Raw genomic sequence first — 24,312 nt, 5'->3', positions numbered from 1 at the left:
GGTCCATAGCTGCTTGCAGTGAGTGTGCGGGTCTGGTGTCAGCTCCACAGGACTCGTGCTGTGCAGGCCAGGTGTGTCTGGGAGGGGTCCTTCAAAGGAGAGGCTTGCTGTTGCCCCAGAAGGGCTAGTCCACCCTATGACCCCGTCTGTGGGCTTTCCAGGCCCCTTATTTTGAAAGGGGCTGCTTGTGTGTGTAGACGCTCTGATTTTCCGTCCAGGGAGGCCCCTTTTGACATTCCTTGTTGCTGTTGAACATCGACAGCACCAGCCCCAGAGGGTGTGTAGATGATATGCATCAACGTAGCTTATTTCAAGGTCGTTACTTCGAAGTAGGCTACTTCGACGTAGCATTTTAGTGTAGACCTAGTTATAGCTCTGTCCACACCAGCCTTCTGTTGGTGTAACTCATGGGTGTCCAACCTTTTGGCTTGCCTGGGCCGCATTGAGTGAAGAGGAATTGTCTTGGGCCTCATATAAAATATATAATATGGTTAATGTATATAAATCACATAATAATGTTAAAAGTTTACGATCTTGTGCGGCTGCATTACTAGCTGTCCAGGGCTGCATGCGGCCTGCGGGCCGCGGGTTGGACACGCCTGGTGTAACTTATGCTACTTACAGAGTTGAGGTTTGTTTGTTTTCCACATCCCTAAAGCCAGACCAACACTAGGGGGCAATGTCGAACTAAGGTACATAACTTCAGCTACGTGAATAGCATAGCTAGAGTCAACGTACCTTACATCAAGTTATTTTGGTGTCTCCATTGAGGAGGGTTGATGGGAGAAGTTCCCTTTATGTGTCTTGTTCCAGTGGAGTAATGGAGACAAGGGGAGCACAATCAGCAGTTGATTTAGTGGGTCTTTCCTAAACCCGCTAAATCAATCCCTGGGGGATTGAACCCCATGGATTGATCTTCCAGTAAGTTTGACCAAGGCCTCAGTGACAGAAGTTATACTAACCAAAGAGCTAGTGTAGATCAGAAGTTATACCAACAAAGGTGATAATGACTAACAGACAGTTTGCATTCCTTGAGGTCAGTGGCCCCATAAGCTGGAAGCAATTATGTCATTTACAGTTAGTAATAGCCCAGTCACGGTCAGTATTATTCCAGCAGCAATTTCAACTAAGACAGAAAACGCTACAGACATTACAGAGCTATGCTCCAATCCTGCAAACCCTAGCTGTTTACCTTAGTTCACAGGAGTAATTCTACTGAAGGTATATGTGACAGCTCACAGGAGTAAATTTAAGCATTGAAAATATTTATGCAAGATAGGGATCATCGTAAAAAAAAACGGTGAAATTGCAAATATTAAAAACAGAAGCAGAATTATGATGTCTAAAACAAATATTAAGTCATTCCACTAACATCTGCTTTTTGGAAACAGAGAAATAAGGCAAAGGTTTAGCCTGAGAGAAGTCCCCCTTTGCCGTAGAATTGTATGACCTTACCTCTCCTTTGCATGCATTGTTGTGGTGACATACAAGTTTTATTGTCAATTGAAGTTTATCATACTTCTAGTATAATAAAATTTTGCATTTCTACAGCTTGGATTCCAAAGAGCTTTCTAAACATTCTTGAACTAAATGTCACTAAACCTCTGTTAAGGTAATTAGCATTGTCCCCAATTTTGTAAATAAGGGAAGTTAAGACACAAAAAGATTAAGTGACTTGGCCAATTTCAAACAGAAAGCTTGTGGCACAGTCAAACAGGGGACCCAAATCTCTTCTAGTCTAAGTTTGCATTACAGAACCATTAAATAAAAATGTGAAAAAGAATTAAATAGTAGGCAACATAAACAACTTACCACATGGCAAAAACTGAATAAAATGAAAACAAAAGCCATATATGTGCACATTTTCTGAAATCTTAGCGTACTTCCAATGGCCAGCCAACAATGAAATAATATCCTAACCAATTAATCAGAACTGTTCAACTAAGTGGACAATATTTCATTAAAAAGGCAATATTGTTTCTGTTCCCAAAGCTGATTCTTTCACTTGCAGCAAGATATAAAAGGGCAATTTGCCACTGGCCATAACAGCCTTTATATATAAAGACATCCAATTTTGTAGTATTAATCATTTTGCTAACATGAAAACATGGACTATTCATCTTCTGTAACACCATGAGATAGGAAGCAGTAAAAAAAAATGATTACTTTGGATATAAATCTGAGGTTGGTAATGTTGACTGTAGAAATACATTTCTGTTATATGACTTCAGTACAATGAATTTTGGATAACATTGTAAATTAGCAGGGATCACTTGCTAATGTTAACAGAATGCATTTTTTATTGGATTCCAATATAATCTAATCTCAATTTAAATTACTTCCTAATCAACCTGCACTCTGCGAAGAGATGTTACAGAAAATACATGCTCTTTCTTTATTGATAGCTGTGATTATGTTATTATCCTGCAAAGGACCTAACCTCCAAAGAGATACACAGGAGAATGCTTTGCTAATCCACTGGAGCATGCCATTTGTGCAGCAGCTCAGCAAACAGAACTGTGAGATGTAAGGGTAGTCTAAGTAGCATCCCTTTGGGTGCTGGGATGTGCACTCTGAGATTGGCAACAGGCATTTGGGGCAGGATTTATGCAAACATAGGGTAAGGCAGGATGTGAGTTGAGATTGGCAGACCACTCCCCAGGGTGTGTGTATTTTGCAAAAGCAATTCAGTTTGAGCTTGTCCAAGTTGTATCCCATGCTGCAGCTGAGGCTCACAGCATATGCTTTGAAACAAAAGCAGAATTTGTTCCTTCAGCCTTTGTGGTTCTTACCATTTCTAATCAGATGATTGTCATTTTTCCATTAAAAAGGTCCATTTGTCCTTTTCTGACTAATCTACCCCAATCTTTATTATCAAATAAGCATCTATATCGTTTACTTAGAGAACAGCCCACCTCCTTACTGCGAGTCATTTCAGGCTGTTATTATGTGACACACCTGCCTACTGGAAGCTGGTTTCCAAAAGGCTAATGCACAAAGCACAGTCTTCCCAGCAGGGATAGGCAGGCATCCAGTGCAATGGTATGCCAATTGCTACATGTGAAAAGTTGTCTGCCGGTGCCCACCGAGACTGCAAGGTGGCTGGATAGCACCCAATGTTACCATGGCTACACTAGTTCAGGCCATTTTGGTGACCCTTCCCATTGTCATATTTGAGATGAATTAACTAATTTTTCTCCTCCTTGCCTGTTGGGATCTCTTGGCTATTTTATACTCTGCAGCTGGATGTTCTCCTCCAGCTACCTATAACATTTGATATTTCTGTACAACTTTTCACCCACTTCCATCACTTGGGTGGTCTTTTTAGTGTAGCTTCTCATGGAAGTCAAGTAAAACTAACACCAGACTGCTCCAAGATCTATTCAGCTTGCACATTAGTATTAAACATCATAGTTTTTTGGGTTATAACATCCCTGCTTTGTGTGTTTCAGAAACAGGGGTTGGTGCTCTTCCCTGGTGCCCTGTAGCTTACTCACAGTAGAAAAACTGCCACACTCTGTTGCTCAGGGCTTATCTCAGGGCTTCTGGAGACCCTTTATAATAGAATGCTAGAAATTAGAGGAGACGGAGATGTCTTTTATCAGGAGTTCCAAAGTAGTTTGTACCGTATGCACTGTGTGTATGCATCCCTTCCTGTGACAAGGCAAATGGTACAGTTGTCAAAAGCAAATGGTACAGCTGGAGGATAGATTCAGGTGGGAAGCAGTGCTTGGAGGCCAGGGTGACATTTGGAGAATGAGGGGGTGGGAGATTTCAGGTGGCTTGGATGGGAGGGAGTTAAGAGCCAGGGAGGGAACTGAAGAGGAGTTGAGTGAGCACAGAGACTATAGAACCAGGCCTAAGGAGAGAAATAGAGAGCTGGGGCTGGGAATAAATAAACAGAGGCAGGGCTAGGGGAACAAGGCTGTCAGGAAAGACAAATTACCTTAGGCTGGCTGCTGCGGGGCCGGATGCCAACTGTCTGGCTGGGGCTGGCTGCTGCGGGACTGGGTGCCAACTGCCTGTCTGGGGCCAGCTGCTGCAGGGCAGGTGGAGCATGGCTAGCTGCCCGGATAGGACTGGCAGCAGTGGGTCCGGCCCCCCTCCCAGGGGCCAGTACAGCAGAGACAGCATCCCCATTCAACTATCCAGAAAATTTGATTATCCAGCAACCCTTTTTCCTCAGAGCTGCCAGATAATCAAGCTTTCACTGTACATGATTTAAAATCACGGCAGATGGGCTTTGTCACCACTGATTTTCAGACCTTATTTCCAAGCCAGGGTGACCACCTAGACAGAGCTGGTTCAGTGGACAGGCTATCTTGAAGAAGATAAATTGACAGGTAAAAAAAAAATTCTATGATAATTATCCTGCACAGGAAGGGTACATACTGTAAACATATGAAGCATAAGGGGCAAAGTAAAGGAAGAAGTGTGAGGAGGCTCAGAATATACACTTCACAGGATAGTGTTTCAGGATCACCCCTACTTGCTGCATAATATTATCTCAAAGATGCAGTACTAGGAAACTCCATTATTTTCAAAGAAGAGGTCATGCAATACTGCAAGAAGTTCAAGCACAGGGTATTAAAACAGTGGGTGACTGTCCTTTCAGAGAGAGAGAAAAAAATATATATATATATCTTTATTTATACATACCTCACGTAGCATCAACCTGACCTAGAGGGCTCTAATGAATATGTGAGTTGACTATCTAACCAAGGTTACTTACTGAAAAAATTATGAAAGTTATTTAAGGAGAAAAAGCTTGTTTTCCTTCAGCAATGTATGGCACTCACAGTATCTTTGCAACTGTCCATTCAAATTACAGTGATTAGGCTTTGTTTTTCAAATTAGGCTTCATCCTGATCTCCTTCTTGAATCTATCAGCTAAAGACTATGTCCTCTGTGCATTTCCCAAATATGTTTTCAGTCTCCCTAATTAAAATAAATCCCACTTTATAAATGATTAGCTCAGCGATGTCCTGTGTTGAGAGATGCACGTGATGACTCCTAGCTAAAATAGATTCGGCTATAGTTTCCCCCATCAGTGAATAAATTTTAATATTTTGAAGGGATACCTCAAAATACTTTTTAATACTGAGCACAGGCAAATTGAAAAGCAGATTTCAATATTTAAATCATTATGCCATTTTCAGAGGTTTGCTTTCTCCCCACTCTCCAGTCAGCGTAATATTTCTATGCAGTAAAGGCTGTGAGTCAGATACTTAGTTGGCATAATCCTACATATGTCCTTTGTATTCAATTTGCTGATTAATATCAATTAAGAATCTGGCCCAAGGTGCCTTAGTATTCTAAATAAGGAGGTATGAGAGGGAGATCCCCTGAATGAAGAAGTGAGCATGAATTTCTTGGGGTCAGTGGGAAAATTTGATTTTGTCTGATTTTTCTTTTGGGTTGCTCAAAATTGACAGTGATGTGTTGGCAATTGTGTGTTCAGGGAGAGGAACTGTACATGAATGGAGGCCAGAGACCTACTAGCTGACTGCAAATGAGGAAAGCTAGCCACTTGTCTCTTGATCTTTTATAGTCCATATGATCACCTTTCCTCTGGGTATTAATGAGGCAGGCAGGGCTGATCTAGGAAAGAAGAGCTTAAAAGCCAAACCCTAAGCAACAAAACAGAAGCTGTCGAGTGCAAAAGAATAAAATCAGCACATTTGGGAAAGCCATGTCACCCACGCAACCACTGCTCCTGGATTCCCCACCTGCATCCAGACAAATAACGTACCCATGGACACTTCTGTCCAAGTTCTGTTGTGGATTTGCAGAGGCTGTGTCCCCAATTTCCTCATCAGAGAAAGCCATGCAGTGGAGAGGATCCAATGTGAGAGGAGCCTACTGGTAGAATTTCTCAGATAGCCCGTGAGAGAACTATAGGAGGTGACCAGGCTAAAGAGCATCCATGTTTGTGAGGAATTCATTGAAAATATGCATGTGGAGCTTTCCAAGTTTGAGGAAGCAATCCAACTGGAGAGGGCTGCAGTAGCAGCACCAGGGGAGGATGAAACTGTTCATTCATAGGGAGGAACCTGGCTGCTTGTTACTTCTGGTAGCAAGCAGTGCTCCACCCTTACTCCCAGCTACCTTTCATAGAGATTTTAAAAAAAAATCTGTCTTGACATTGAGGAATCTCCTCTAAAAGGTGAAGGAGGAGAAGTCATATATATCCTCAGGTTTAGGGGGATGATGGCTACTATTCCTAAGAGGATACAAAGTGGGTGGGGTCCAGTGACTCTCATCCAAGAGACAGCCCTTATCCAAGACGTGATGGAAGGAGTGCTGAAGATCATCCACCCCTCTGTATGACCTGTGTGATACAACAAGGTATTTCTGGTAGACTCAGTGATATTGCTACAGTGTTGAAGGAGGTGGGGGCACAGACGGAATTCTTGTTAATCCTACCACTCAAGGACTGGGCCCAAAGCAGAGACAGACACAAATCCTGGAGGTGAATACATGGCTCCACAGATATTGTCTCTAGAAAAGCTTTCATTTCCTTGATCATGGGATGGTGTTTCAAGGAGGACTGCTGGGAAGAACTGGATCCACTTAGCAAGGAAAAGGAAGAGTACCTTCAGCTGCAGACTGGCTAATTTAGTGAGGCAGGCTTTAAATTAGATTTCACAGGGGCAAGTGACAAAAGCCCACACATGAATCCAAAACATAGGGTCATAGACAAAAGGCAAGAATCTGAGGGGAACATGAGCAATCAGATCTGGAACAAAAGAAGAGGGAATATGGAGAGGAAATCTAATAAATATCTCAGAGGTCTGCTACTAGTGCAAGACATATTTTTAATAAACAGGAATAACTGGAAATACTAGGCTACATCTACACTACAGCAGTTCTTCTAAAGATGATCTTCCAGAAGATCTCTTCCAAAAAAAACCTTTTTTCAAAAGGGTGTGTCACACACAAAAAAACAGATCAAAAGATCGATCTGCTCTTTCAATACACAGCATCCACACAGTCCCTACTCTTTCAAAAGAATAAGCTAGGGATTGAACAATCTGGTGCCAGGAGGACTGTTCTTTCGAACAAAGGGATCCCAGAGCATCTACACATATTTCTTTTTGCAAGAAGCTTTTGAAAGGAGGAGCTGGAAAAATATAACTAGTGGGGTTCCGCAGGGGTCTGTTTTAGGACCGGTTCTGTTCAATATCTTCATTAACGATTTAGATATTGGCATAGAAAGTACACTGATTAAGTTTGCAGATGATACCAAGCTGGGAGGGGTTGCAACTTCTTTGGAGGATAGGGTCATAATTCAAAAGGATCTGGATAAACTGGAGAAATGGGCTGAGGTAAACAGGATGAAGTTTAATAAGGACAAATGCAAAGTGCTCCACTTAGGAAGGAACAATCAGTGTCACACATACAGAATGGGAAAGGACTGCCTAGGAATGAGTACAGCAGAAAGGGATCTAGGGGTTATAGTGGACCACAAGCTAAATATGAGTCAACAGTGTGATGCTGTTGCGAAAAGGGCAAACATGATTCTAGGATGCATTAACAGGTGTGTTGTGAACAAAACATGAGAAGTCATTCTCCCGCTCTACTCTGCGCTGGTTAGGCCTCAGCTGGAGTATTGTGTCCAGTTCTGGGCACCGCAGTTCAGGAAGGATGTGGAGAAATTGGAGAGGGTCCAGAGGAGAGCAATGAGAATGATCAAAGGTCTAGAGAACATGACCTATGAAAAAAGGCTGAAAGAATTGGGCTTGTTTAGTTTAAAAAAGAGAAGATTGAGGGGGGACATGATAGCAGTTTCCAGGTATTTAAAAGAGTGTCAAAAGGCAGAGGGAGGGAACTTGTTCTTCCTTGCCTCTGAGGAGAGAACAAGAGGCAATGGACTGAAATTGCAGCAGGGGAGGTTCAGGCTGGACATTAGGAAAAAGTTCCTAACTGTCAGGGTGATCAAACACTGGAACGAATTGCCAAAGGAGGTGGTAGAATCTCCATCACTGGAGCTATTTAAGAAGAGGTTAGATAGATGGCTTTCAGGGATGGTCTAGAAAGTGCTTGGTCTTGCCATGAGGGCAGGGGGCTGGACTCGATGGCCTCTCGAGGTCCCTTCCAGTCCTACTCTTCTATCATTCTATGATTCTATGATTCTGGATCCGGGAGCAGAAGAGGGTTTCCAGAAGAAGAGCCATGTTCTTTCGATTTTGGACTGAAAGAGTGCATTTTGTATATTCTTTCAGGTATTCTTTCCAAAAAGGGCTGGATTTTCCAAAAGAGCTTGCTAGTGTAGATGTGGCCCTAGTGAATAATCAATTATAATATAGTTGGCATCGCAGAGGCTTGGTGGGATAGTTCACATGACTGGAATATGGCTGTAGAATAGTAAGGATTGCTCAAGAAGGCCAGGCAAGGGAAACAGGGAAGAGGTGTTGCTTTGTGAATCAAAGATGTATACATACACTTACACCGAGGTTGAGATAGAAGTGGGAGGCAGACCAGTTGAATGTCTCTGAGTGAGGGAAAAATGGAGGAAAACAAAGGTGAGGTCATAGTAGAGGTCTGCTGTGGACCACCAAACCAGGAAGATGACGAGGCTTTTTTAAATAACTAACAATAAGCCAAAGCACAGGACTTGGTGGTGATGGGGGCATTGACTATGCAGATATCTGTTGTGAAAGTATAGCAGGGCACAAATTATCCAACATGTTTTTACAATGCATTTGTGACATACCCAGGGTACAATCCAGACCTTGGATACTTTACCTGCTTCCTGTAGTAGCTATCGATTGGGCTACTCACAAACAGCCTTCCAGAATGCTGCCCTACCCTGGGTATCTGTGTGTAACTACAGGCTGGCCAGCATACTGAAGTTACACTCTGGCTTCCATCATCCTTTTCTATATTTCAGAGTGACCTCAATACCTCCTCAGTCTAGAAATTCTGCTCCCCCCCACCAAAAAAAATGTATGTCCTGTACTGTCCAGCCCTCTGCTGAACAATACAAGCTGATATAAAGTATCTGTATTTAATAGAAATGATATATACCTCTTAACACCCCAAACAGAGTTTCCCAAACATTTCAATTAAAAACACACTGGTTTATCTAAAACAATACATTAATTAATTACAATGAGATCAGTTCAACCACCTTGACATTCCCACAAAGATTATTTTGTTAGCTGTAGACCCGGTGAGCTGGTTCAGCTAATGGAAAGGTCATGTTTTATTATACCAAACTGCATGGATAAATTGACTGAGGAATTTGTCAGTTCTGTGTATTGTTAAATTCCCTTCTACATAAAGGTTAATTTAACCTTAAGTGTGTGGTTTTTTCACAACAATAACTATATGTTGGCTACTTCTTATCTGAAAGCACTAGCTGTCACTTATGCCTCACAATAGATTAAAATATTATCTTTGCTAATGCAGTTTTAAACCAGTTGCACAGCATTTGTCCTCTGCAAGAAAGGCTTGAAGTGAGCTTGAATCTCTGACTCTTGCAGCACAGGCTCACATGGAACTTAAGTCAATTCAAAAATATACATCCGAATTTGAATGCATTTTAATGTTGCCCATATGGGTGAACCTGCAAAGTCTGATCCGTGAAACTAATCTTGCAATTGACGCAAGCAATGCTACGCTAAGGCTACATCTACACTTAGTAAAAACTTTGAAATGGCCATGCTAATGTCCAAATCGAAGAATACTAGTGAGGCGCTGAAATGGTTATTCAGCACCTCATTAGCATGCTGGCAGCCGCGGCGCTTCGAAAGTGTTGTGGTTTGCTCCCGTGTGGCTTGTCTACACCAGGGTTCTTTTCGAAAGGACCCCACCAACATCAAAATCTGCTAATTCCTATGAGCTCATAGGAATAAGGGGATTTTGACTTTGGTAGGATCCTTTCGAAAAGGACCCCCATGTAGACGAGCCACGCGGGAGCGAACTGTGACAGTTTCGAAGTGCCGCGGCTGCCAGCATGCTAATGAGGTGCTGAATATCTATTTCAGCTCCTCATTAGTATTCTTCAATTTGGCCATTAGCATGGCCATTTCAAAGTTTTTACTAAATGTAGACATGGCCTAGATGTTGAAAAGAATAACATTGAATGACTTCTTGAAAATATTCAAAAGATCCATAATCAATGGGATGTAAGCCTTTCTGAGTCCAAATTAATAGCACAGGGTACTACCATTCCATCTGAATTTTCCACCAATTGCAGTTTAACATCACAATCTGATGCAGAAAGGCACTACTGAGTCAAAGGTTTGGGGTTTTATTGTTGTTATTGGCTCCATCAAACCTAGTTTTACATGCCAATTTGAGTCACTGCAACAAATTTGTACCCTTTTTAGATTCCTTTTGGAGTTCAGAGAACTAATAATGAAGATCTATATTCAGTGGCTGAACAATTTCAACAAAGGTACAGCAAAATTTCAAGAGATTTCTGTGACAAGATCGTCTTCCTGGAATGTATACTTTCCACCAACTTTAAATCAGACTGCAAGCCAAAGAACTGCTTTGAGAAATATTAGCTTTCAGCCTGTCAGCTATATTTCCTAATACCACAACTACATCACCAATTTTTTTCAGTCTCTCTGCATCCATGTCTTCAGTGAATGCACATTCAAAGTGTTAAAACAAGTAAAGAATTATTACCGTTCTTCAATGGGACAAAAATATTTGAATGGGCTTGGAATGCTTAATGTTAATGGTTATGTTCCACGTAAATTAGATTTTTCTTCAATTATAAACCACTTTACACACCACAAAGCCAGAAAACAATTCCTAAAATGAAGAAGCAGTCCTTCAGCACCTTAAAGACTAATAGATTTGAAAAAGTGGGCCTGTCCCACAAAAATGCATCACCTAATACATTATACTGTTAGTATTTAAGGTGCTACAGGACTGCCTTTTTGTCTTGTAAAGATACAGACTAACACGGCTACCTATCTGAGACTAAAATGAAGAGTTTGCTTGCAGTGGAAACTCAAAATTAAAGTTTTCTTTATAATATACATGTTCTTGGTATAATGACTCAGTTGTTAATAAGTAAATATCTCAAGTGTTCATTTTCTTTTTTTTGTTTTTTTGTTTGTTTGTTTGCTTGCTTGCTTGCTTTAGTATGACCTTGTGGATGAGAAGTTGGATATATTGAAGCCTGGGGCTGAGGCTGGGCTGGGGCCTCCAGACTCAAAGGCTATGTCTACACTACAGCGATCCTTGGAAAGAAGTTCTTCTAATCTAGAAGATCTCTTCCAAAAAGATGTCTTTTGAAAGAGTGTATCCACACGCAAAAAAGCAGATCAAAAAAATCAATCCATTCTTTCAATACAGAGCGTCACACAGCCCCCTGCTCTTTCAAAAGAATGGGCCAGCGATCAAAAAATCCAGTGCCATGAGGACTACACTTTTGGAAAAAGGGCACCCAGGGTGTTTACACATTATTTTTTCCAAAAGACTCTTTTGGAAAATGATGCTCTTCCTCATCTGGGAGAGAAAGAGGGCTGCAGGAAAAAGTGCTGCATTCTTCAAATTTAGTATTGAAAGAATGCATTTTGTGTGTAGATGCTCCACAGGATTTTTCAAAAGAGCCCCAGCTTTTTCGAAAAAAAATACAAAAAAACTCGCTAGTGTAGACATAGCCAAAGTGGCCCAAACCTCTGTCATTCTCTGAAATTGCCTGATTATGGCTACGTCTACACGTGAAGCCTACATCGAAATAGCTTATTTCGATGTAGCAACATCGAAATAGGCTATTTCGAAGAATAACGTCTACACATCCTCCAGGGCTGGCAACGTCGATGTTCAACTTCGACGTTGCGCGGCACCACATCGAAATAGGCGCTGCGAGGGAACGTCTACGTGCCAAAGTAGCACACATCGAAATAAGGGTGCCAGGCACAGCTGCAGACAGGGTCACAGGGCGGACTGAACAGCAAGCCGCTCCCTTAAAGGGCCCCTCCCAGACACAGTTGTACTAAACAACACAAGATACACAGAGCCGACAACTGGTTGCAGACCCTGTGCCTGCAGCATGGATCCCCAGCTGCCGCAGCAGCAGCCAGAAGCCCTGGGCTAAGGGCTGCTGCACACAGTGACCATAGAGCCCCTCAGGGGCTGGAGAGAGAGCGTCTCTCAACCCCCCAGCTGATGGCTGCCATGGAGGACCTGGCAATTTCGACGTTGCGGGACGCAGATCGTCTACACGGTCCCTACTTCGACGTTGAACGTCAAAGTAGGGCGCTATTCCGATCCCCTCATGAGGTTAGGGACTTCGATGTCTCGCCGCCTAACGTCGAAGTTAACTTCGAAATAGCGCCCGATGCGTGTAGCCGCGACGGGCGCTATTTCGAAGTTAGTGCCGCTACTTCGAAGTAGCGTGCACGTGTAGACACAGCTTATGACATCTAAATAACCTCTTCCCCTCCCCTTCCCCCTCTGCCATTGGAAAGCCATTACAGAAGTCCTCTCCACACCCTGCACATTAATGTGGAATGCCCCTGTGTGGGATCAGTGCTCTTCAGTGTTCATTGTAGCACTTCCACTGTATTTTATCCTAGCTCACCTGAAAAAATAGCACCAGGATTAGACCTTAGTGAAAATCAAAATATCAGTCTTTTATATGACTCAGGCTACTTCATAGAGCCAAAAATGATGAGCTTGCATACCAAAATTTAGACAACTCAGTGCATAATTGACTATGTAAGTACTTGAATATTTGTTTTTTTTATCAAAACAAAAAGCAATCAAGTAGCACTTTAAAGACTAGCAAAATAGTTTATTAGGTGAGCTTTCGTGGGACAGACCCAGTTCTTCAGACCATATCCAGACCAGAACAGACTCAATATTTAAGGCACAGAGAACCAAAAACAGCAAGCAAGGAGGACAAAGCAGAAAAAGATAATCCAGGTGAGCAAATCAGAGAGTGGAGGGGTGGGGGGGAAGGTCTGAAGAAGTGGGTCTGTCCCACGAAAGCTCACCTAATTAACTATTTTGCTAGTCTTTAAAGTGCTACTTGACTGTTTTTTGTTTTGATAGTGTATAGACTAGCACGGCTTACTCTCTGTTGTTTTTTTATGTACGAGTTACCAAACTAGATGCATAAAAGCTTGGATATTTAATATTGTGGCATTTTAACGGCTGAAAGGAGTTGGACTCACAATTCTCAATGGGAAAAGGTTACCAAATCCCTTAGGCCTCTCAGTTTGTATTTATACGTGTATACCAGATTTGTACCAGTGTTGAATTAGGATGCAATGTTAGAAAACTGGATCCATTAAGTCACCATATTATGAGGTTTTGATTATGTTAGAGTGCTGTCTAACATGAAAAAAATCCTGCCTTTGAGTGACATTTAATATTATTTAAATAATTCAAACAATTGAGATATGCCATTAAAATCTTAAACTGACCTGAGAAAGAGGCATCATCATCATCATCATCATCATCATCAACAAGCATGGCTCGGTGCCCATTGGTATCTAATGCTTCCTTCACTATTTCATTCCATATTTCCCTGTCCAGTGTGGAGTGGCTTAGTTTCTGTAGACTAGCTCCACACCAATCTACTATATGATCTACCCATTCCCTTTGGGGTCTGCCTCTCCTGTTCTAAATGTCCGTTATGCTGAATACCAGGGTCTTGTCTTTTCACTCATCATTCATTCTACAGATATTTCCAAATAGCTGTAGCTTCCATTCTAAAGCCTTCTGCAGTAGGTTCTTTTGGTTTTATCTTCCTATATAATTTCTTATTGGTGACTTTCTTCACACATCCTATTCTCAGGATTTTTCTGAAACAACTCCTTTCAAATGCCAATATCCTTCTCTTCGGATATTTCATCATCAGCAATGTCTCATGTCCGTACAACATGTTACTGCATGCACACATTCTCAAGATGCTAAGTTTCATTCCTAAACTAATCGCTTTGCTTTTCCAGTTCTCATCTATCACCTTCAAACTCGCTTTTGCTTTCACTATTCTAGTCACTGTTTCCTTCTTACAATCAGCAGACTGATATTGTTGTTGAAGGATATCATTGACAATGTGCAGGCAGCAATGATAATGTGCGGAGAGTTGGGAAGTTGGTTTAGAATGAATAGAAGTATGAACAAGGAGATCCAAGGAGTCATGTTGCTCCCCAGATATGTGAACTTCTCTATGTTCTCTAGTTCGATCCTGTCTACACTGATCTTCCTTCCTATTTCCTTATCTCCAAATACCATTGTTCTGTTTTATCAATGCTTTTGTTCAACTTCCTCAATGATAACTATATCATCTATGAACCTCAAGTTGTTAATTCTTATCCCATGCACCAATACCATTTTTACCTCTTCCCTGATCTTATTCGTTGCTCTCTCTAGGTGCATGATCAAGATACTTGGTGACAGCGGATCTCCTTGTCTCATACCTCTATTCATTCTAAACCAACTTCCCAACTCTCCGCACATTATCACTGCTGCCTGCACATAGTCAATGATATCCTTCAACAACCATATCAGTCTGCTATCTACTCCATATGACTTCAACGCCACGCAAGTCACTTTCTGAGCTATATTGTCAAATGCCTTCTGAAAATCAATGAAGTTATTGTAAATGTTCTTTTTCTTTGTTGAGCTTTCTCTGCTGTGAGTCTTAGTGCCAATATCTGCTGTATGGTATTCCTATCTCTCCTGAATCCCACTTGGTCATCTGGCAGATATTCTGCTGTCTGTGATCTCAGTCTGTCCGTCAGTATCAGCATTGGCACCTTGCCTAGATGACTTGTTAGGGCAATCGTTCTGTAGTCCTTGCACTTCAAGGCGTGATGTCTGAGCTGGCATCTTTCATCAGTTAGTCATACTGGCATCAGATTTCATTCATATTGTTGTTTTACGATCAGTGCATCGATACTCCTCTGACCGACCTCCTCCTTTTTCCAGGCTTGGGACTGGCATGGAGGCTTCATGGTGGAGTTAGAAAGAAACAGGTTTATTGTAAACTTTTCTTGCTTCTTCCAGTACTATCTGTGACATATAGGCTACGTCTACACGTGCAGCCAACATCGAAATAGCTTATTTCGATGTTGCGACATCGAAATAGTCTATTTCGATGAATAACGTCTACACGTCCTCCGGGGCCGGCAACGTCGATGTTCAACTTCAACGTTGCTCAGCCCAACATCGAAATAGGCGCAGCGAGGGAACGTCTACACGTCAAAGTAGCACACATCGAAATAGGGATGCCAGGCACAGCTGCAGACAGGGTCACAGGGCGGACTCAACAGCCAGCCGCTCCCTTAAAGGGCCCCTCCCAGACACAGTTGCACTAAACAACACAAGATACACAGAGCTGACAACTGGTTGCAGACCCTGTGCCTGCAGCATAGATCCCCAGCTGCCGCAGAAGCAGCCAGAAGCCCTGGGCTAAGGGCTGCTGCCCACGGTGACCATAGAGCCCCGCAGGGGCTGGAGAGAGAGCATCTCTCAACCCCCCAGCTGATGGCCACCATGGAGGACCCGGCAATTTCGACGTTGCGGGACGCGGATCGTCTACACGGTCCCTACTTCGACGTTGAACGTCGAAGTAGGGCGCTATTCCTATCTCCTCATGAGGTTAGCGACTTCGACGTCTCGCCGCCTAATGTCGAAGTTAACTTCGAAATAGCGCCCGACGCGTGTAGACGCGACGGGCGCTATTTCGAAGTTGGTGCCGCTACTTCGAAGTAGCGTGCACGTGTAGACGCAGCTATAGTGTCCTTCACGTGAAGAAACTGTAAACGCTTAGAAAGGAAACTAAATTATAAGCACCTTGGGTAAGGATTGTCTCCTTCTATGGACTTGTTCCTGCTCCTGTTGAAATCAAAAGAAATCCTTCATTGATTTCAGTGGTACAGTCAGGATGCTCTGTTGTGTGGGAAACACACTGTAAGTGCTTAATAAAGGATAATCAGGTACCTGAAATATTTATGGAAAAAAGTGGAAAAAATTACTCAAGTTTTTGATTTCTTTAACAGTAGTCATAAAGGTGCTTTGAAGACAAAGCAGGTCATGTTTTGCCTCCTATTATTACAAAAAAGGATATTCTTAAGATGAGCAGATCCATATAAGAAATTTATTTTTATAAGAATTTTCATTAAAAAGCAAGTTTATGTATAATGTGGAGTTATTAGTGTGAAAAATAAGAAGTGACAGATGGGGAGCCTGGCCTTTACAATAAAATCATGCTAAGTAAACATGACAGTCTAACCTTGTCCTAAGCTAAACTATAGAAACAAACAAAAAATGTAACCAGGAACTCAGCAAAGTGAAAGGGTTAAGACATGTTTAAACAGGATGTATACTTAGCCTTTTTTACCTCCCTGGGACTTGTTAGCACTCTGAGTACCAGCTCACTAAGAATGAATAGTAAGTACCATGAATGACATCAGCTTCCGCCAATATGCAAGAGGTTACTATGGTAATGGAGAACGTTTTTCACAGCATAGAAAAGTACCATGCTTGATGTATTAGTCAGGCAAAGAAAGCCGGCACATAAACTACAGCATCTTTCTAATGAATAGTCATTTATGCAGCATGCATGTTAGCAGTCCTGTTGTGTTCCTCTGAACATCAGACCTTTCTCAGTTACACTGAAAAACTTGGCAGATTTACAAAAGTGTTAACATTTTGTTTTCAGAACCTGTTCCTTTTTTTATTTTTTTAATGTTTTAGAGCCCATGTCCTCAGCATATTCACAGAGTTTGTAACTTAATTCCTGCATTCTGTGGTGAGCTCAACTGCAATCTCTATACTGAAAGAGCAGAAGGCCTAAAGCATGCAAATGTATAAAAGTAGATTTTTTTATTAGTTGCAGAAAAACAGATGGTTTCTTTGTTTGCAGATCCCTTACTTTTATTTGTTTTGCAGGTTTTCCATGTTTAATTCACAAAAACAATATTTCATATTTTATACAGTGAAAGAACTGGTAATGAAGACTTGGAAATTCCACCCATGTGATAGAGTGAAGTGCTCATTTATATCAAAACAGTTACCCTAGGATACACTGTGACCCACCATGACTTAAAGTTGAACATAAAGCATTTGCAAAACTTAAGTAACTATCTGGTTTTTTTTTTAATTATTTCTTCTTCAGAAGTAAAGTACTAATCTAGAATCACAAGAATACTTTCTTGTTCTGGTATATGAGCTTATCAGCACCATAAACTGCAATAGATGGCACCTGCCACCTTGGGTCACTGGTGCCTGGAAAATTTTCTCATCTGCGTCAGTGCTCAGCCCACGGCAGAAGATGCAGCATGGGAGTAGAAAGGAAGGTATATCAGGGATTTAGTCACGGATCCCTGATTCCGAGACTTTTGCCCCAAAGCATCCTAGAACTCCTGATAAGCAGCTCTGTGTTTTGCCACAGACATGGCTTTAATGGTGTCTGAGCCAGTGACAGATAGACATATCAGGGCAAAGCTCTACTACTTCCCTCCACAGGCTTTTCCCTATCCTTCTCCATTCTCCAGCCCCCTGTGCCAGGCTGAGGGACTGAGAAGGAGTCAGTGAAACACTTCGAAATAGCAGAAAGTCTCAATACTCCAGAAGAACTGAGCACTTCAATGCAGATGATAGCACCTTTATGCCACCTGAGAGGTGTAAAGAGGCTGTAAACTCAGCAGAAAATCTATCCAAGCATCCTTTAACTTTCTAGCTTTCTGCATGCAAACCAAACTGATTCTCCCGGGTTTCAGACTTCTCCATAATCTTGCTTCAGCACACAGTCCCATCACTACAAAGCTAGTGAAGACTGTTCAAACCCCACACCGATGCTCATCATCCAATCGGATATTTTCTCTCTCAGGGGTGAGTTTTGAAGGCTGGTTTTAAAGATAAATCATCCCGAGCTTGTTGATTTTTGCTAACAAAAGTGGTGGTGATGGCATTTTCAAAGGAACAGACTTAGATGTACTATGTGACCAGTATATGCCCAGTACCTATACAGAGGGCCTCAGAAACATTAACTCCTTCTCACAGCATTCCACTCTGTTCTCCAGGCTTCTCTTTCACTTTCCTCTCAGGCCCTTCCTCTTTCCACTCAGTCCTTGTGATGCAACTTGGTCTGAGTATACCTATACATGCCCCAAATGAGGACAGTTCATCCCTGAGCACTAATAATAATGACTTTTTCCATCCCAATGTGCTTATCAAACTAGATGCATTGAGAATTAACCTCTTGGGTCAGGAGTGACAGTCAACCAATGCAAAGGAAAATATACCAAAGACTTGAGAGTTGCTGACATTTAAATGTTGTGGGAAATGTCATGTCAAGACAAAGTACATAAGGTTTAACTTCTCTATTCTGGCACCCTTGGGACCTGACCAGTGCTGAAGAGGAGAAATTGCTGGATCATTGAAGGTCAATATTATCTAGCAGTATTACCAACACTTCCACTGCTTACTGGGCTCTTAGAAGACATTTAGATGTAAATCAGAGCTACATAACAGCACAGAACGCTGAGCGCCGGTGCAAACAAACTTTATGGAACCATGGGAGACTTGACCACACCCATTATAAGTGGCCATCCAGCTAACTAAAAGCATGCCAGATTGTGGATGTTGCCAGATGAGAAGGTGCTGGACTAGAGAGGTTCAATCTGTACTAGAGTGTCAGATGGGGAGAGAGAGAGACAGACATCTGGGTGCCGCAGGGAGGTAGATTGCTGCATGTTTCTCCATGGTCATTGACGCATGTGTTTAGCATAACTGTAATGTGCTTGGGCTAGAAGAATTCACTCAGTGGCAAGTAGGCGGAAAGCAGAGAAGAGAGTGCACTTAGGGAAAGGATTATTCCTACAGGGCTGTTGACTGGGAAGCAGGAGGAGAGGTAGAGAGGAAGATGTGTAAAAAGCTCTCAGGCAGGCAGAGGAAAGATCCAATGAGAACTTTCAACCTGGAGAATGAATCTGGGACTGGAGAATAGAAATAGCTACGGAGGAAAAGAGTGTGGGAGATTGGCAATGCTCATGGAAGATCAGAAAGCAAATCTTGTCCTGAAACCCTGATACTATCTTGCAGCTTTTAGGACATGTGGAGTTAGAGCTGACCAGAAAATAGAAGAATTTTTCATGAAAATTCTCACCCCAAAAAGTGTTGCTGCTGCATTGTGAAATATTTTGGCTAATGGTAATGTTGCTGGCTCACAGACCGCTGCACTTCAATAGATGAGCAGTGCACGCAATGTTGAAGTGTTTACTTTTTTTTTTTTTTTTACTGTGGCTCTAGAGGAATAGCAGATTTTTCAGTTAACATTAAAAAAAAAAAAGGTTGTTGAGCAAATAACAATGAACTAGCAAGCCACAGTTCAGGTACTTTGATGAATGCCATGCTTTGAAACACCCGCACTGTACTGAAACTTTGTCCTAGTTTGAGTTTCTGAATAAGGACCATCTGCCAGCATCCAGATCATAATAAAGTAAGTCAGAAGACACCCATATGCCTTAATATTTGATATATAAAACCTCAAATAATGGAAGGAAAATCTCTGATTAGAAAAAGGAGATACCACTATTTGAAAAGGTAAATGACTGTATCTGTCTCACTGAGAACACAGGTTTCTGGAACACAGTGGCTAAGCAGCCAACAGACCTTCCGTTAGCACTGTCTGCAGAAGAAAACTGATAATAGCTCCAACTCTGCCCACACCCCCTACTGTTGAACAGGGGGGAAGACTTAAAACATGAACCAGTCCCCTTGGAGATGAGATCCTCAGAAGCACGTGTAACAGCATGACACTGAACTAGAGCTGTGGCTCTGCTGGATAATCCAGTTTCACTCTTTATGCACAGGGCATTTCTAGAGAATTAGTGCACTGATTTCAGGGCAGAACTGATTTGTTTTATAATAGTCTAATGTGGGTCAGTGCATTTCATATAAAATATCAAAAGCTAAGAAAGATTTAAAATAAGCTGCACAGTCTGTGTGTGTTATTGGGATTTATACTCCATTGTGCATCATTGGTCATGCAATTACCTGTGTGATAGGTTAACCCCCAGCTGCTTATCCATTCCCTTCCTCCCTCCAATATGCCTTTCCTGATTCCCCTGCCCTGTAGTTCCCAGTTATTTCTCCTGTGCTCCTTATTCTAGGTCCCTTGCAACTCTGGAGTTCCTTGAGCCATACAACATTCTTTAGTTCTCTCCCCTGCTCAGGCTGGAACTCTGTCCCTACCATTCCCTAAGCTTTCCATAACCCACTTTTCTTCCTCTCAGCTTTTGATGCTTATCCCCAGCCTTGACAATAAGAGGCAGGGATAAAAGGGGTCAAGGTAGGTCTTCCATTTCAAAAGATAATTTATTAGGGTGGTATGGATCAGGTGAAGCTTCATTTAGTCTATACTTTAATCAGTCACATAACTAATCACTGCCATATCTGAGTGGGAGAGAACGGTAAGGTGTATACAGGGAAGATAGGGTCTAAGATGTTACCCAGTCAGAACAGGGTCCTTTTTATCAAGAACAAGTTCACCCCAGATATAAGGCTAGAGACAACATTTTCAAATGCATCTAAGTGAGGAAGTTTGAAAGTGTGTTTGGCAGTTTGAAAAGTTTGAGACGTGTGAATTGGGAGTGCTTTGTTCCAGGTGGGTGTTGAGGGTTGATTAGACGGGAGGCCAGGCTTTGAGCCAGGCCTAGCCAGCAGCCTTATAAAAAGGCTGCCATAGTGAACAGGGCAGCAGCTAACAGGGGAATTTGACTGGGAGTTCGTCTAGCGGGGAGCCCCATACAGTTTGGTTTTTTTCCTGTAGTTTGTTTCTCTTCTGCCCTTTAAAGGGGCAATAAAAGAATCTGAGGGAACACTCTGAAAAAGGAAAAAAATAGACAGTGACAAGTCAGCTGTCGTGACCTGTACAGCATGTTCCATGTTTGCCTTCCTCCTGGAAGACAGAAGGGATTTCATCTGTACCAAGTGCAAGCTGGTCACCATCTTGGAGGAAAAGATTATATGACCTGAGGCCCAAATATTAACCCTCCAGTCCATCAAAGAAGGTGAAGACTTCCTCGACAGAAGGCAGCATTTAATACTGAAGGCACAGCAGGCGGAAGAACCAGTGAAGGCAGTAAAGAAAGAGGAAGAAAATTGGAAGTTTGTAACCTCCAGGAGGAGAAAGCCAACTCAGGTATCCCCAACTCCAGTGAAGGTAAGCAACTGTTTTCAGGCTCTCTGCATGGGCAGTGTGGTGGAGATAGCTGCGGCAGAGACCTCCCAGGGAAGGGATCAGAAGAAGACTCCACAGACTGGAAGGCCTGAAATGTGTAATCCTAGGGATGGGGGTTTTACGACCACCACCCCTAAGAGAAGACGACGGGTGGTGGTGGTCGGGGACTCCCTCCTAAGACAGGAGGAATCATCCATGTGCTATCTAGACCTGGAATCTTGGGAAGTTTGCTGCTTACCAGGAGCTAGAATCCAGGATGTGACTGACAGTCTTCCAAAACTCAAACCTTTGGCTTATTACCCCTTCCTACTTCTCCATGTAGGGACTAATGATATAGCCAAGAATGACCTTGAGCGCATTACCACAGATTATGTAGCACTAGGAAGGAAGATTAAGTAACAGGGAGTGAGAGTGGTGTTCTCATCCATCCTCCCAGTTTAAGGAAGGGGTCCAGGTAGGGGATCATGGAAGTAAATGAGTGGTTGCACAGGTGGTGTCGGAGAGAGGGCTTTGATTTATTTAGCAATGGGATTTTGTTTCGGGCACAAGGATTGCTAAAAAGAGATGGGATCCACTTAACAAAGAGAGGAAAGAGCATCTTTGTGGGCAGGCTTGCAACACTAGTGAGGAGGCCTTTAAATTAGGTTCATAAACCCTGAAGTAAGTGGGGAAGTAAGGTACTGGGAAGAAACACAAGGAGTGAAAAACAACAAAGGAGGACCCCTGATTCCAAATGAAAAGGTAGACCAATCAGCAAATTATTATTTGTACATGAATGTAAGAAGCCTGGGAAACAAACAGGAAAAATTAGAAGATATGGCACAGTCAATGCAGTATAAGGTGATTGGAATACTAGAGACTTGGTGGGATGACTCACAGAACTGAAGCATGATCATGAAATGGTATAAACTGTTGAGGAAGGACAGGCGGGCGGGGTGGGGGGAAAGGAGGAGTTCCAATGTACTTGAGAGAAAAGTGTGATTGCTCAGAACTCCAGAATATAGAGGGAGAAAAGCCCATTGAGAGTATTTGGGTTAATCTTAGAAGTGGATGCAACAGAGATGATGTGGTTGGTTTCCACTATAGACCACCAAATCAGATGGAGGAGGTAGATGAGGCTTTCTTCAAGCAACTAAAGGCCTTGGCTCTTATGGGGGATTTTAATTACCCTGACATTTGTTGGGAGTCCAATACAGCAGCGCGCAGGCAATCCAGGAAGTTTTTGGAGAATGTTGAGGATAACTTCCTGGTACAAGTGTTGAAGGAACCAACCAGGGACCACGTGTAGCTTGACCTGCTGCTCACAAACAGGGAAGAACTAAAGGAAGAAGTAGGAGTGGGTAGCAACCTGGGCTCTAGTGATCATGAGATGGTAGATTTCGGGATCCTGACAAAAGGAAGAAAGGTGAGCAGTAAAATACAGACCTGGGATTTCAGAAGAGCAGACTAAGATTCCCTCAAGGAAGTGATGGGCAGGATCCTCTGAACAAACTTAGAGAGCGCCACACAGTTACACACATGGAAATTTTCATCCCTGCCCAGGCTGGTCATGGTGAAAAATTGTTGCCATATGATGGGAGGTTGGTAAATCCAGTTCTAGAAGACTACTGTCTATATCACATCAGTGTCTTACCACACCAAAGTTTGACAAGAGGAGCCTGTTGGAGAAGAAAACCACTGCATTAATTGTATTTCCACTCACAGAAATGGAGGAATGGTGGTGAAGCAACTTGTAGAAGACAAGTGACATTAAGCTGTTTCTGTGCCTAAACTGCAGTTTCCTAAGCTGTCTGTCTCAGAACTCTAACCTTACTTGTCCCCTTCTTCTTAAACAAAACACACACATGGTAATTCCATTTTATCCTCTGAATTTCACAGTCTTCTCCTGAAGTCTCTTGGGCTGTGTCTACACTTGCATTCCTCTTTCGAAAGAGGTGTGCAAATGAGGTAAATCAAAAATGCAAATGACATAAATTTGCATATTTAACACCGCATTTTGCATATTTTGATTTTGAAAGAGCTTCTTTTGAAAGAAGAAAGCCAGTGTAGACGCTGCTCTTTTGAAAGTAAACCCATCTTCAAAAGAATCCTTCTTCCCTTTTATTTATAACTCATTTGCATTTTTGATTTACCTCACTTGCATACCTCTTTCAAAAGAGGAATGCAAGTATAGACACACCCTTGGTGTCAGTGAAGGAGCATTCTAATCCAACAACTTGCTAAGCTACACAGAGAAAAAGGAAACAGGACTTTTTGCTACAGCCTCATCCTTTTGCATAGATTTGGCATTATCTCCTGGGTTTCCTTTGTGCTAACTTTTCAGTGGTCCTCAGATGTGTATGTATGATTTCTTGTATTTTTGCCAAAAGTGCCAAACATATTTTGGACTTGGGCTAATTTTTATTGAATGTGAAGAATTTCTTGCAGTGGTTAAAATGTAGACAGTGCCGAGCCATTTAGCTCTTGATCCAGCACGCCACTGTAAGCACATGCTTAACTGGAAGAATATTATTAGACCCAAAGTCAACCATGTGATGAATTACTTCTCTGAATCAAGTCCCAAATAATTTGATAAATAAATATTCAGACTGTCATGATATCTCTTTCTGTCTTCCAAAACCAGTGATTCAGAGCACATATGTATCGTTTGGAATAATAATATACAACAGCGGAAGTAGGCTAAGTAAATAACCAGTAATATCTTAGTGGAACTACACAGATAATCTGAGTTTACACAGAAATTCCTCTCCAGCATGAGACCAGTACTCATAAAAAACTCAAAACTTCCAGGACAAGAAGCTGATTTTACACTGGCTTTTATTATTTTGGAAAATAGGAATAAAAGCCATAGGAAAAGCAAACAGAAGAAAGTTGGTACTTTGTCACTAAGGATACTCTATTTTGTCATCATTTTCTTATGATGTTTCTGGAAGATATTTTTTCTAGCAGTTGCATCATTTTAGTTTATTGAGTTAGCAATAAATGATTCATCAAGGCTAGATAAAATAACAGTATATTTCACTGTGTTTTCTAACTATCATTGACTTTACAGATACAAAGGCAAAGTCTAATCTTGATATTTTTAAATACCACGTTTATTTTACCTTAGGGGAAAAGCAAAAATAGTGCAAGGATATCTCCAAATA

Source organism: Carettochelys insculpta, chromosome 1 (assembly GCF_033958435.1).
Source record: "Carettochelys insculpta isolate YL-2023 chromosome 1, ASM3395843v1, whole genome shotgun sequence".
NCBI lineage: Eukaryota > Metazoa > Chordata > Testudines > Carettochelyidae > Carettochelys > Carettochelys insculpta.
This window is presented reverse-complemented; position numbering follows the sequence as displayed.